This window comes from Talpa occidentalis, unplaced genomic scaffold (assembly GCF_014898055.3).
Source record: "Talpa occidentalis isolate TD23 unplaced genomic scaffold, MPIMG_talOcc4v2.1 talOcc4.6, whole genome shotgun sequence".
NCBI lineage: Eukaryota > Metazoa > Chordata > Mammalia > Eulipotyphla > Talpidae > Talpa > Talpa occidentalis.
Genome location: NW_023604972.1, coordinates 124,359,353 through 124,371,760, shown reverse-complemented (window position 1 = coordinate 124,371,760; position 12,408 = coordinate 124,359,353). Strand labels below are relative to the sequence as shown.

Here is a 12,408-nt window from a genome sequence, read left to right as displayed (position 1 = left end):
ACAGAAGTTCCAGTGCCATGCTCACGGATACAGTGGAATTCATCATGGTCAATAGACATAGGGTGAAAAGTACACAAACCTTCCCCCTAAACAAGTATTTTACGACGATACATCAAATGTAGCTCTCTTTGTGTAAAAACTCTCTTTGCTAATAAAAGCTTTGGTTTGAGACAGACCAAATAAATACAGCAAAATTTTCATCAAGGTTTAAAATAAAATCTATCACTATTATTGATGGAGGACAAGAATAGAAAGACTGGAAAGGAGGTGCCCCAAGACCAAAACCTGACTCACACAAGGAGGTGGGGGTCGCAGGGAATAACAGGACCATTAACCCAGCTGTAGAGGTCGGACCCTTCGGCGCCAGGGCCTTATCACAAGGCTGGACACCCAAGCAGGATCAGATGTTATAGGGAGATGAGCACAGGCCTGAGGGTAAAGATATGGAGATTGGGCCCACCCTGGAATCTCTGGTCCCTTTCTAGTTTTGCCTGTTATCCAACATCAGCAACAAGCTGCCACTCCACGGAGGAGTGACCCCTCCCAAAGAGAAATGGGCTATATCAGTGCAGTCTCTGCACAGGCTCGGGCAGCACACCCACTGCCCACCTGTGACTGTGCAGGTGCCTCTTCTCACCCACTCTCTTCCTCTGCAGGGCAGCAGCCTCCCAGCCTGCCCGTGATCTGTACCTCTCTGGGCTTCTCTTCACTGACCTCCCTCAGTGGAGGCCGCTCTCCTCAAGCCCCGCCACAACCCCCCCCCAACCATGCAGGCCTCTCTGGGCAAACCTGTTCCTTCTCTTATTTATTTATTTATTTATTTTGTGGGACCCTCGCCGGTGGCCAGATATCGAACTGGCGCTGCAGAGGCTGCGGGCAGCCTCGCAACCCAGGGCTGAACCGCAGCGCCACTAAGGGAGGCCCTCCTTCTCTTATTTTTAAAGTCAGTCGAATTTGGTGTTTCTGCAGGTAAGCTCTGTGCATCACCTGCTAGAGGATCTCCATAAAAGGGGGAGGTTCCAGGTAACCTGCCCCATCTACCGAAGGGCAGAGCTGAGCAGTGAGGAGAAGCTCTAGAAGACCTGGAAGAGGCCTTGGAGGAGGCGCAGGGACCGGAGAGAAATGTAAAGAAGAAGCAGGGTTTGCTGCTTAGCTTTGGACTTGCACCAGGTGTCATAGGGCAGGGAAAGGGGCAGCCCAAACTGTTACACAGGGACTTGGGGGACAACATGGATGGAAATCATGGGGTCAAGACATGTAGAGACACTTGAAGAAACACGTGGTGAGACCCGTGGGGAGGCCGACAATGGCCGTCATTACCTTTGCTTTTGCTGCTTTTATCCCAGACTCGCTTGGCCCCTCTGCTCCTCTCTTATGTTTCCCTGCCAGAGGGTGTCTTAGACCTGTGGCAAGCGTTTGCGCCTCAAAAATTTGATGTTTGGGCCAACGCTGTTTGACCGGGCATTTTACCCTTGAGGGGACGGGTAAGTTTGAGTGTTTTATTATTTTATTTATAACCCTCCCTTCTGTCTCTATGACACTAATCCTATTGAAGTTCTTGCACACTAAGAGTATGCTTTGTCTTCATGCAGAGGAAGGCAGAACCTCTTTAGAATGTGTGGGTTGGGGGTCTCGGGGTGTCCCCCTGTTTGCATGCTAACACACCCACGTCACATCAGTGCTTGCTGGCTCAAGAGGCATAGTGCCCTACAGACTCGGTTTGACGATTTCAGGGGTACTGGCAGGTACCTGAGCTTTCAAATTTCCCGTGGAGCCTTGCACATTCCGCACTTGCAGCCATTGAACCAGTGTTTTACTGTCTTTGCTGCTTTTCATTTAAACCCGGTCCTCGGTAGGGGTGCAGGTGGGGGAGGGGTGGCTCTTCCTAATGTGAGTTCCTGAATGGAAGATTTAATGGCCAGGAATTTGCAGAAGAAAGAAAGGAGGGTAATTAGCCAGGAAAACAGGAAGCTAGAATCTGTTTTGGAGATAAAATGAACCCACAGAGGCCGGGAGGAGAGAGGGAATGGTGCCAGTTGTTGACTAAAGCTCCTTTTCCTCCTCCCAAGAAACCAAGTTGGAAAAGCAGCTGAGGAGAAGAGATGGGAAGCAATCTTTTCAAGATTTCATGTGAGTTGGTGATGAAACTTCCAGTTTCGTTCCAGCTCCCTGGTGGGGGTAGATTTATTATAGGGCAGCCCCGATATTGAGCGGGTTTCTGGCTGTGGGTCCTCACCCGCGCGCTTACAAGGGACTTATGAATACTCCACTACAGGCACACACAAAAGGTTCATAAAAGGTTTATTGACAAGGGAAAAGGAAATAAGGAAAATGTACAACTCAGGGAGAAAATAGGGAAATAAAGTCTTTCATGCGTCCTACCCCATCCGCCCACCTGGAAACCCAAAGTCACTCTCAGAGCAGGCTGGACCCTGCGAGCTGGCGGGGAGCCAAAATGGGGCCCCCAAAGCCCACGTGTCTGCCTTTATACCCACCTGGCTGCTTAACCCCACTCTCAGGTCCCAGCCACCTTCCCTTTGGTGGTGATGGGATGTGGAGTTCCCAGCGTCTTTGGCTTTGGCCTGGGGTGGGGGTGGAGTCCACGAAGCCTGTATGGGATTAGCTTTAGGACAGCCTTTTCCCCCAACAGATTCTTCAAAGAAGGAAAACCCAGAGGTAAACCAGAGGCCTCCGCCATCCGTGAGCATCTGCTAGGTCTCAGCTAGACCATGGTGCAGGCTTTAACCTATCACTGACAGCGCAGGGCCTCCAATCACGTTGTTACGTTCGACATTGTTTTGTTATAAGGTTGGTGAAAAAAAAATTATTTGTTCCTGCCAGGGACCGCTGTCTGCGCGGAGTTGGCACGTTCTCCCCAGGCTTGCGTGGGTTTTCTCTGAGTACTCCAGTTTTCTCCCACATCCCAAGTGCTCGCCAGGTTCATTGTCGTGTCTACCTCGTCCAAGTAGGAGCGTGTGTGGATCTATGATGTGCCCAGTGATGCAATGGCCTCCTGGCCAGGGTCAGGTCCTGCTTGTGCCCTGAGCTGCCAGGATAGGGTCTGGTCACCAGTGACCCTGAACTGGAATAAGTAGGTTGGAAAATGAATGAATACAAATTATCAATTTAATATTAGAAGTGTCTTGGGTCCTTTTTTTTTTTTTTTTAAAGATTTATTTATGCATATAAGAACTGGGGTGTAAGTGAGAGGTGCAGGGAGGAGGGGAGGTTGAGAGGATTCACCAGAGAGTTGGGAGCAGAACAGGCAGATCTACTAAAATACACTGCTGAGGGGAGTGGCAAACGAGACAGGAGAGGCCTGTGGCACCATATGGGTTGCTCCTTGGCTGGCAGGGGATGGAACTCGTGCTGTAGTGGCTGTCGATAGCTTGATAGCGCTGTCTTTAAACCCTGTGCCACCAGCAAGGCCCTGTCTTGGGTCTTTATTTAGAAGTTTGGTGATATTTCTGTGACCAGATGTGCCATGGTGTCACAGGGCAACCCCACTGTGAAATGGGTTGGCCTGAGTGTGGGTCCTCACCCACACACTTCAAAGGAACTTAGAATGAGATCCATGAGACCCAACCATGGCACACACAAAAGGTTAATAAAGGGTTTATTTACAAAAAGGGAAAATGAAGAGAGGAATAACTCAGAGAGAAAGAAAGGGAGCTAAATTGGTGAATGCCTCCTACCACTTCCACGGAGCTGGAATCCCCAATAGCGCGCTGAAGGCCAGGGAAAAAACCAAGGACCCCAGGCCCACATGTCTGGTTATATACCAAGCCCAACTGCTTAAATCCACCCTCAGGTCCCAGCATCCTCCCTTTGGTGGTGATGACATTATGGGATTTGTAGTCCTTGGCGTCTTGATTCTCTTTGGCCTGGGGTGGGGGTGGGGCCCATAAAACCTGAGTTTGTGGACTTGGTTCAGGACATCCTCTCCCCTTGCAACAGAGGGAACTTAACTCTTGTTTGTATCAATTAGCTTAGGGATTAGAGTGGTTTATCATATGTCGTTTCAGTAAGTAAAAACTTATTGTACATGGTAGCTTAGAATAATATATACATTTTCTTGGTTCATTATTATAACCTTCCTCTGTCCCTCTGTAAGCCTTAGATTTTTTATATCCAGTCTCCTCCTCCATATTATGTACATTAGGAGCAGTAAATTAAAACGGCAACTTGGATAGAAGTACTAATCTGTGACTAAATATTTAACAAGAGGGCAGAAATAATTTACATTTTGATCTCAAACATTGAAAAAGAAATGCCCTCTGCTGTGAGCTATCCAATTTGGCAAGACAGCAAGGGCAAAACAAAATTTCCATGCATTTGATTGACCCCTTGAGAGGTGAGCTATTATTAGCAAGCAAGAACTTGCCAAAAACTATTTGCGCAATATCAGATGAAAAGTGATTGAAAATAGAAATATTTGAGGGCGTCCCTGGTGGCGCAAGGGGTTAAAGACTCAGTGCTACCAAGCTATCACCAGCCACTACAGCATGAACAGCACGAGTTCGATCCCTGGCCAGGGAGCTAACCCACATGGCACAGCAGACCTGTCCTCTCTCCTGTCTTGCCTGCTGCTCCCTTCAGCAGTGTGTTTCAGTAGATCTGTCTGTTCTGCTCTCTACTTTGTCTCTGGTGAATCCTCTTACACCCCACACCTCTGGTCTACACCCCAGTTCTTGGATGCATAAATAAATTAAAAATCTTAAAAAAAAAAAAAAAAGTATTTAAGCTGTCAGTAGGACTATGTGTCCAAAGCAGACAGATGATGAAATAGCACACATGCCTGTGTAATATTACACATCTAACACATAGAACACACACATACAACACTGTATATTTAACACTCCATTTTCTTCAGTAAATATTTATTGCCTGGTTATTGGGTTGGACCCTATACCATGCTCTGTTTTGAAAACACAAATAATAGGATCTAGGCTCTCTAATCTCTAGGAAATCACAAGCCAAAAATGTGTGAGAGGGAACACATGATGCCTACAACTTGCAACAACCTAACAAAGGTTATTACATTGGCAACTCACAGAACACACTATTTCATTGAGATGATTGACAAGGGAACAGAAACCTGATGTTGGTGCTGGTGTTCAGGAAAGCCTACCCAGAGAGGTGACCTTTGGGATTTCAGCAGACACAGGAGGGTAAGAGGAAACAGAAAGCCCAGGTTAGAGTACATGGCTGAAATGAAGGGGAGGGGCTGGGATGCAAAAGAAATAGCAGTGCTTATGGTTTGGTTGATAACATCATTTCCATATTCATATGTTTAAGGTTTCAATGGCTTTTGAAGGAGGTAGACCTGTGCTAGATAGTGGCTACCAAGGTTGAGGAGACCTGCCTTGCCCCTTCATGGCTCAAATGATTAGGAGAGAGTGGAGGTAGCTGGGGCTGGGACTCAGATCATTAGAAGACACCAGGCCTGCTTGATGGCAGAAAGGATTTTTGATGCTGTCCAATGATTCCTTTCCAGGAATAATAGCTCCCATTTCATTGATCACCTCTAACCTCCATGTTGAGAAGCTATGTTATCGCAACCCTCACCACAACCCTGCGTGGTAGATATTTTCTCTATTTACAGATAGGAAGGGGCTCTGGGTGCCTGAGATCACACAGTTTGTAATACAGGAAGGTTGGGTCTATGCAGCCATGGATCTCAGTGGCCTGGTAATTATAAAAGCTGAAGAACAGCTGAATTCAAGTACTTCCCCAGCCCAACCCCTGCCAAAAATAGCATTTCAAAATGTCTTGGGACCACCCTGGTCTTTGATGCTGGGGGACAGCTCTGCAGAGTTGGTGCAGGTGATTTATGTCTGTCTGCTCTTCCAAGAGTCCGGCGCTTACTGCCTTGCTGGGCAAAGCAGCAGCGGATTCCTGCTCACCCTATCCCCTTCCCCCAAAGCAAAGATTTCCAATTACTACTCTGCAGAACATGTCAAAAGCATTATTCAACTATTCATTATCCCAGGTTTTGTAATTTTTCATATGTTTTTACTCTTATCTGCTAGCACTTGAAAAAGACCAGCTTTTTCCTCTTAAGAGAGCTTAATTTGCAGAGCTGTGCAGTCTCCCTATTATGTTCTTATCATCCTCTCCCTGTGGTAGGCAGAATGACAAGGATGACAAAAAAAGAACCGAAAATATTTGAAGGCCATCCTGAAAATCCACGGGAATGAAGCATCCAAAAAGCCAAGGCTTCTGTTCCTCGAGTGACCTGGAGCAAGGCCAGTGGCGACTGGCACCGGCTCTGCCATCCTCTCAGCAGGTGCTTGGCTAGTTCTCACCTGGACCCAAACCACCACCCCTAGGCCTTGGGACTTTGCATCTGATGACTTTTTTTTCAGGGTTTAGCTGGGATCAAGAGGGAGTGCCAAGAGCTTGCCCTGAAATGCTCATATGGGGATATCCCAAAGGCCAAAGGTAAAAGGTGGCTTTGGGTGGGTGGCTGGTCTTTCCCCATCTTTAGCTTTCTGCTCCATCTTTTTTTTTTTTTTTTTAAGATTTATTTATTTATGCATGCAAGAGCTGGGGTACTGGCCAGAGATGCGGGGGGGTGAGAGGATTCACCAGAGCCGGCGTGGGGAACAGAACAGGCAGACTGACTGAAACACACGGCTGAGGGGAGCAGCGGGCGAGACAGGAGAGGTCTGCCGCGCCATGTGGGTAGCTCCCTGGCCGGCCGGGGATGGAATTCATGCTGCAGAGGCTGCGGATTGCTTCGCTGTGCGGGGCTTAACCCCTTGCGCCACCAGCAAGACCCTCTGCCCCCTTCTTTTATAAGGCAAATGACATTTTCCTGGATGCTGTGTGGAGGGCTATGCAAAGGCAACCAAGTCCCCCCCCCCCCCCGCTCTCTCTTCCACCTAGATGGCGCCCCTCGCCCCGCCATCTGGAGAGTCTGAGCTGCCATCTCCCGCTTCCCTTTCTCCAGGGTCCCCGGGTCTCCGAAGCCCGCGCCCCGGGACTCAGGACTCACCCCAGGGACGCCCGGCGGGCCGGGAGCGCGGCGCTCGGGGGAATCCCCGCCCACCCGGCCCTGCCTGCAGGGGAATCCCCGCCCCCCGCGCCTGTCACTCCAGGAAGGGAGTTCCCGCCCCCCGACTCCACCGGAGGGAGGGAATCCCCGCCCACCCCGGAGGCTCGGTGGAGCCCGGCGCCGCGCAGCCGGGAGAGCCGTGCCGGGAGCGGACTCCCCGCGCCGGTGCGCGCCGGCCCGGGCGGAGGACGCGGTGGGCGGCGGCTGCGGGCTCCGCCGAGCGCCGGGCCGGGCCGCGGGCGCCGGGACTGCGCCTCCCGGGCGGCGGGCGCGCCGCGGCGCTGCGGCTCTGGGCAGGCGCGGGCGGCCCCGGCGGCGGAGCGGGCACCCGCCGGGCGGCGCCGGTCCCCACGCCGGGAGCAGCGGGAGCCTCGCCGAGCCACGCGCAGGTGACACGGCCGTTCCGCGCGACCGGGGCGCGGGGCTCCGGCAGCCTGCGGGGTGGGGCGGCCCCCCGGGACCGCGTGTGCCCGGCAAAGTTTAGTGGCAGCCCGGGTGCAGGGATCCCGCGCCGGGCGGCGAGTGGGGGCGCGGACCCGGGTCCCCGCTCGGGCGGCGCGAACTCCCCTCGCATCCGGCGGGGGCGGGGGCCGCGGGAAGGGGCTGGCAAGGCGGGGCGGGGGGCCGCGGGGACAGCCCCGGACACCCCACTCGGCGCATTCAGGACGGGGCCGGGCGCCCCTGTGCCGCGCGCACCCCGGCTGCCCATCCCTGGGCGTCCCTCCGGGGCGGGGGCCCTCAGGTGCTCCGCTCCAGGTGCCGCCTGGGGTCCATCCTCCTGAGGTCCATCCTCCTGGGGTCCTCCTCCCGCGCTCCGCGCAGGGCTGAGCTCTCCCCGCCTTGGCGAGAGCCGCGCTGGGCCAGGAGGGGAGCGGGGAGCGCCAAGAGCAAGGGCATCTTTGGGCGCAGTGGCCAGGGAGATGGGGGGATGTAGGGGTGGGAAACCTGCTCTCGCTGAAGTCGAGTTGGCCAGAAGCCTGTCCTCGGCAGCTCCGGTCCGTGCAGAGACCTCGATAAGAGACGCGGGGGTGTGAAGAGAACAAGGTCTGGCACTGGCTGGTGGCAGAGACTGGAGAGGAGGCACGAGGGCATTCCAGAGCCCCTGACCTGCTGCCGGGCCTGGAAGTGGAGTGTTGGGGGAAACAGCTGCATCTGTCTCTAGCAGCTGGTGGGGCCTCTGGCCGCCCACCGAGGTAGGGCGTCGTGGGGAGCTGTTTTCCCTGACAAATGATGAAGCTGCCGGAGGTGGTCACTGAGTGTGGCTGCAGAAAGGGATACCCTGGCTGGGCTTTGGCAGAGCCCCTTGGACCTTCGGTGCTGCTGGTCTGTCCCCAGAGGGATGTCCTGCCTTGGCCTGCTCTGAACATGGGCTCTAGGGGGCTGGCTTTGCTGGTATGTGACTTTTGGGTGGGGGTCAAGTAGGTTCAGGTTGGCTGATGTGGTATGGGAGGGCTGACCGTGGAGACAAAATAGAATGTTTCAGAACACTCGCCTGACTGTAGATGGTTGTTCCAGCTTCATCAATTCCTTTTTCCATTCCAATGGGCCAAGACTGCTGCTCCACTAATAACCACAAAGTGGTGTGAATGTGTCTGTAGGTGGGGGCAGAAGGGGAGAGGTAGGAGTAGGGGATGGCAGGTGCTAGGAGAGGAAGAACCAGAACCTTGCAAAATATATCCATGCAAATCCCTTGACATAGTTAATATGCTCCTGGAAAAAAATATCGAATTAACTTTAAATCTCTATCATTGATTTTGCACACACACACACACACACAAGGCAGTTCACTATTTAAGGAAACTTGTGAGACTTTATTCATGTCAACCATTTTATTTTTGGAGCATCTGTGGTTTTCTGTGCACAGGGGCACAGAGGTTTCTGGGACTTGAAGAGGTGAGAGGGGTTCCCTTCTTGCTGTGTGAGTTCCAGTCTATCAGGGGAAGTGAGATATGTTTACTGAGAGCTCTGATGCGCGCCAAGGCCCTTGGCATGAAATAACTCCCTACATTTCTTGCATGAAGGAGTGAAGGGGAGATTGAATGAATCAAGTACCTGAAGAGTAGGCCAAATAAAACATTTGGGGGAACACAGAGGAGAAAGAACTCACTTTTGAACGAGGAGACCTGAAGCTTTGCACAGGAGAACGTGGGCATAAGGTGTGTGCTGAAGGGTTAATTCTGAGTTCGGACCTGACTCCAGGGATAGGATGAAGAGGCTGGTCTGGGGACTTGGACGAACTGAGGTTTGTAGCTGGAAGGGAGATATTTGGGAGTTTTGAGCAAGGGACTGTCATGACCAGCTGTGTCCTGAGGGTGATTAATCCCATCTTTGCAGAAGAATTGGAATTGGGGAGAGAGAAGAGGTAAGAGCCTGCAGGGATAGTGCAATAAGATGGGGGTGGGGGAGGTAACAGAGGCCCGAGCTGGGAGTGGCAGCAAGCTAGAGAGAAAGGAGACTCATAAGGTGTGGGCAAGAAGTATGGGCACTTGGATGGAGTGAAAAGGAAGCAAAGATCACTGCAGGGTAGGAGCATGAAGACAGTTGACGAAAATAGGGAGTTTCTCAACAAAGGAGAAACCTAAAGAAAATCTTCCAGACTTTCTTATTCCACATCTAATCAGTCACCAAGGTCTGTGGATCCCCCTTCTTGTAAAACCTATCAGTGACTCCCTGGACCTGTGGGATAAATTCCTTATCTATTATCATACCCTATGTGCCTCCACTTCTCCTTTTCTGTTGTGTATACACACATGCACACACACACACCCCTCTCAATAAACCTCTCAGTGCTGTTTTCTGGGATGGTCCAAAGATGTGCTGGTTAAAAATAATCAGAGTGGGCCTCCCTGGTGGCACAAGGGGTTCAGCACCACACTATGAAGCTATCCGCAGCCTCTGCAGCACGAGTTCCATCCCCAGCTGGCCAGGGAGAAACCACATGGTGCAGCAGACCTCTCCTGTCTCACCCGCTGCTCCCCTCAGCAGTGTATTTCAGTCCGTCTGCCTGTTCTGTTCCCCACTCTCTCTCGTGGATCCTCTCACCCTCCACATCTCTGGCCTGTACCCCAGCTCTTGTATGCATAAATAAATCTTTAAAAAAAAAGATAATCAGAGTGTATGTGAGAAGGGAGTAGAGTTGTAGGGAGGTTTATTTAGCCCAGTCCCTCACTTTCTCTCCCAGGGTTATTTGGTAAACAAAAGGGAAGTGAGAAGGAATGGAGACAAACAAGATAAGGTGGCTTGCGAGGAAGGAGGCCGGGACCATCTAGAGCTTTTGCAGGGAGAGCAAAGTGCTGGAGGGAAGCTGAGTTTAGACCAGGCATTGGGGCACCTGGATACGGGGGAAGAAAACTGGAGGGGCACTGCTGACAGCTGGAGGGCGCTTCCAGAGCTTGTGGGCTGGGAACAGGCCAAGGTGCCACCTCGGCCAGTGAGGTGAATCTGCACCTCACACCAGCTGAGGCTGCCAAGAGGGTAAGGAAGGATTCCCAGACTGGGCAGGGAGACTGGGGCTGGAATCCTGACTGTGCAGAGAGAGTGCCTCCTTGGCTAGATAGTTCAAAATGTTGCAGCCTGCAGGGGAGCAGGAGGGAGAGGGATCAGAGGGAGGGAGGGAGGAGCACAGGGGACTGAGGTGATGGTGCACAGGTGCGTTGGGGAAGGAAACTCTATGGGGACTACACCTGAGGGGGTGGGGGAAGCAAATATTGTTTAAAAATGAACGATGATGTAAAAAATTAAAAAATTAATATAAAAAAGAAACAAAAAATGAATTTATTAATTATTTAAAAAACCCAACAAAATGTTGCAGCCTTGGTTTCCTTGTGCACAAAAGCAGCACAGTAGCTACCTGTAGGATTGTTCTTAGGGGCACTAAGAAGGGGTGCTGAAGTATCGTGCCCAGACCTCAGTGACAGCTCCTGCACGTAGTGGTCCTTCTGCTAGTGTGCTGAGAGCTGAAGTAGCCTCTCCGCAGAGTCAGCGAGAGTCGGCAGAATGTGGCAAGCAGGGCTTTCTAGTAGACCTCACCAAGCTCCCTTCCAGCTTTGGGTGAAGAGTTTTAGACTGCTCGGGCACCCTGACTCCCTTTAATGAATCTGCCAGGCCCTCTGCCTTCTTATCTGTGGACATGTCTCAGTGGTACTTGTGTATTTCACACCCTTTCAGCACGTAAAGTGGGGAGCATGCAGGTGGTCTCCCCTCTGCTCTGCACTTTCGAAGGGCAGGGGGGAGGCTTGCATGCAGACTCTCTAATGCCTGCACTGGATGAAGGAGGCCCCACAAGCAGAGAACTTGCCGCATGTCAGTTCAGCTAGATCTAGATACCCAGGCTACAGCTGCTGCATCTGGGAACTGTTGTCTCTCAGTGACAAGAGAGTGAGATGCAGGTGGGTGAGGGAGAATGAAAAATCTGTATGGCCTCTTGGTTTTATTAATGGATCTGTGATTATACTTAGACAGATTAGATAAATATTCTCACTTATAGTGAAGAGGGAGGAAAAGGAGCACTTAATTTGATTTACTAAATATTTAATAGATTTTTTTGCCACATTAAGTGACTTTGGGGGAAGTGTGAAGAATGTTGTTTTTTTTTTTTAAAAAAAGGAAATGGAAGTATGAAAATGTGTTCTCAAATTATTCTCCATTTTTTTTTCCACCCAAGGGTCTAAGTGGAGATTATGTTGTCTTTTGGACTTGGGCATAGTTGCCTACAAAATATGGGTCCTTGGGTCTTTTTATGGCATTTAAACATTTTAAATTCTTGATCTCATAATATTTATACTCTAGAGATGAAAAAAGATGGAATTGAGAAGGAATCATTTCCCCTGGGTTCTGCAGTTCTGGGGAGAGGCAGCGTTTAAAGCCAGGTAGGCCATCTGATCCCGACTTGATTTTGCAGTGATCTCAAGAGCTCTGCAATCTCTTTATAAATGTGTTCAAGAAAACACTGGGAGCATTTACGGAATGAAAACTCAATAGTCGAAGAGGCCCTCTGTGGTTTGATAAGGCGGCGGAGCTGAGAGATGGCTTGTTAAGACACTAAGTGTGCAGAGAAGATGCATTTGTTTTTTAAGTCTCTCCAGCTCCCGAAAGAGGCCTGCCCTGGCCACAGCCTCCCTTCCATGCCAATAGTATCTTCTCCACCATCTCAGTGCAGGGCCAGGAAACCATCCCAGTGCTGAGCTCTCCCGGCTCCTTGATGCCGGTGTTACCTGCATGAACGTATCGAGGGAACAGTGATGGGGCTATTAACTTGCAGAAAATCAGAAACTTAAGCATTAACTCCCTTTTGAAGCCAATTAATGAAACCAGATAGCATTAAACATCTGGCAGATTAAGTTATTCTT

General features: G+C 51.1%; 1 protein-coding gene across 1 annotated transcript in view; it reads left to right on the top strand.

The window, feature by feature from the left end:
* The first annotated feature begins 7,406 nt into the window (after positions 1-7,406).
* PDZD2 (PDZ domain containing 2) overlaps positions 7,407-12,408 on the top strand; it is a 319,093-nt gene continuing 314,091 nt past the window's right edge. The window contains exon 1 of the mRNA XM_054688246.1: positions 7,407-7,449. The gene's annotated coding sequence lies outside the window, so the exon portion shown is untranslated. The remainder of the gene's footprint in view (positions 7,450-12,408) is intronic.